Source organism: Macadamia integrifolia, chromosome 4 (assembly GCF_013358625.1).
Source record: "Macadamia integrifolia cultivar HAES 741 chromosome 4, SCU_Mint_v3, whole genome shotgun sequence".
Taxonomy (NCBI): domain Eukaryota; kingdom Viridiplantae; phylum Streptophyta; class Magnoliopsida; order Proteales; family Proteaceae; genus Macadamia; species Macadamia integrifolia.
Window position 1 is genome coordinate 3,407,810 of NC_056560.1, and position 3,029 is coordinate 3,410,838.

Below are 3,029 nucleotides of genomic sequence, written 5' to 3' on the forward strand. Positions count from 1 at the left end.
ACCTACCCATCCAAATGGTCAACGGGGGGCCTATTCTAGGGTCCCTCCTCCCAGGGTAGTGTTTGAAGATGAGGAAGAGGAATTTATGGCACAAGTCCAAATGGAACCTCCAGAGATGGAGAGAGAAAGAAAAGTCAGAGAGCAATTGGAAAAGTTAAAAAATATGCTCCGAACGGGAAAGAGTTCAGAAAGCCAAATAGTGGATTTTGATGAAATGAGTTTCTTTTCCAGGGCAAGGATTCCTGAGAAGTTCAAATGGTAGACCGACAGATTTGATAGATCAGGAGAGCCTAAGGCTCATCTCAAATTTTTTCTCAGCATCGCCAAGTCATGGCAGCTCGCTGACAACTAGACGGGGCAAGCCTTCATGTTAACCCTACCAAGACCCGAGGTGGCTTACATAGTTAGAGACTACCAAAAATCAAAATTTGACAACAGTGGTGAAAGCCTTCACCAAGAAATACTCTTACAATACCGAGGTAGATGTGAAGCATCAAGAGCTCGAGACATTGAGACAGCAACCTAGAGAAAGATTCACTGCCTTCTTGATGAGGTTTAGGGATAAGGCCGCCAAGATGGTAGACCAGCCTTTAGAAGCAGAATAAGTAGAAATGTTGACTGAAAACTTGTCAAAGCCTTATTATGATGTCCTTTACTATCAACATATGTAAACTTTTGATGCCTTGATAGCCACCGGTATACGTGTGGAAAACAGAATCCTAAGGGATGCTCAATATCAAGGATCCTCCCAAGATGCAGGGAAGAACACCAGAGTTGGACACAGAATGGGTCCCGAAACCAATGTGGTAGGCACGGTCCAGCAGTCAGTCTCACCTATCACTTCTTCACAACCATTTGTAATACAAGCAGATGCCCTTGCTCAGAAGGCTTCTCGCCCAAGGAGATAGTTCACTGATTTGGGAATGCCCGTGATAGTAGTGTATGAAAAGCTAAAGAAACAAGGATTACAACAGTAGCTCTAAGAGTAATCAGCAACCCTCTCCCAGCTTGGTATAGATATCATGAATATTATGCTTAACACACGTAGAAGGGACACAACACTGAAAGATGCTTAGGTCTGCAACATGCAATTAAGGACTTAATAGACAATGGGACTATTGAAGTCAAGGTCAAGAAATCTTCTAATGTCAATACCAATCCACTCCCAGACCATGGAACCGTCAACATGTTGGCAACAATGAGTGACTGGCAAAATTGGGATCCTCAGTTCTATGATCTAACCCATTTTATTAGGGATTCTAAGAAGCACCAAGAGGAGAGGCTTATTGAGTGGAGAAAGAAGTTCTTGCTTGTGCAGAAGTTGTCTCTTTCTCCGAAATCGGTTGAACACATCAATGGTCTTGTAAGGATGCTTGTCAAAAGGAGTGCGACTCCTTCCGAAGGGCCGTTCTTATGTATCAATTGGATAAACACTTTTATCATCCCATGTTCTATGATCATGTGAAAAACCTAGATGAAGAGGCAACAGAGAGTGACCCCACTCAACTCATCACACCTAGAGCTCAGAAGAATCATATGAATGCTCGTGCTTATAGAAAGGTCATGAGTCAAAGGGCCAGAGTCATGAGGACTCCCAAAAGGAAAGAGTCATAAGAAGAAGAACCAAAAGATTACTCACCTGCCATTCATCCTTCCTCATCAATAGAAGAATCCACCGTACCATACCTCTAACCTTCACCAGATTACCAACCTCCACCATATTACCAACCTCCACCATATCATCAACCTTCCCCACACCATCAAGGAGAAGGGACTTCATCATCTTATCACCCACTATCTTCCTCACAATACCTTACTTCTTATGTTACATCACCTTCATATCACCCCGCCTTATATCCCTCATCACCCTCATACCAATCCCATTCTCAAGGTTCGATGGATAACCCAAAGAAGAATGGATGGATAGGTACAACTGGAAGGATATGCTTGCATTACCAGATTCCCCAAAGATAACATCATCAACAATATCAGTGAATGCTTTAGGAGAAGGCCAAGGTGATGATCCCACTTCTCTAATTCAAACAACTATATCTCCAGAGGATAATTCAGAGATAATTGTAGAGATTACAGATGATATTCTCAGAGCAGTAACAACATTGGCAATATGTAGCAAGTCAAAGAACATACCTCCCGAATCCACATAGGGTGTGACACAGAAGGTGATGAATCTGGTCTAATCCGACTTCAAGCCAATTAAGACAAGTTTGGACCTATGGAAATTTTCCGATCCATACACTCTGAATACTACGGACATTTGGATGCGAGAGAATTTGATAGTCAAGAAGAATCTGATGAAGAACCAAGTGAGGGAAAAATCAGGGAAGAAGAAGTTGATGACGAAGACAACGAGGATGAGAGTGAAGATGAGAATGATGGAGATGACTCTAATTCCCAAGTTGATGATGAGTACCCAGACTGGGATGACTACTAGGGACCTTGGAACAATAATGAAGATGATGAATCAGAGTACTATTCACCCAGAGATCCAGGAGGATATTCTGTGTATGCAATTGGCAAGGATAACCCGATGTTTGATCCCACAGATGCTATTCAGTCAGCACTCACAATTCACATGGAAGGGGAAGATTTGGCATCAGATTCAGAAGATAGTGAAGGATATGAGATCACTTTTGAAGGTGAATCAAATCCTATAGCAGAACACATGGATTATGTCTACAATCATTTAGTTGACATAAAACTCGAGGCTGATGAGATTGATCAAATGTTAGGTGAAGTAGCCATCAATGAATAATGCTACATCGAGCAGTTGAGAATCCTTAAAAAAATAGGGGGACATGCCACACTTGTAAAAATGGTGGATACAGCAGTTGCACGACTTTCCAATTTGGTCAAGAAAGTGTGGGCCAATGGCTCTGGATATTTATGGAGGACCTCGGCTTCCCACCCCAAGCAGGGAAGAAGAATCAAAAGAAGAGGATGATCCTATGGTAGGGATAATTACCATCACAAACAACGATGATGAAGATTGCTATCCCACAGAGATTATT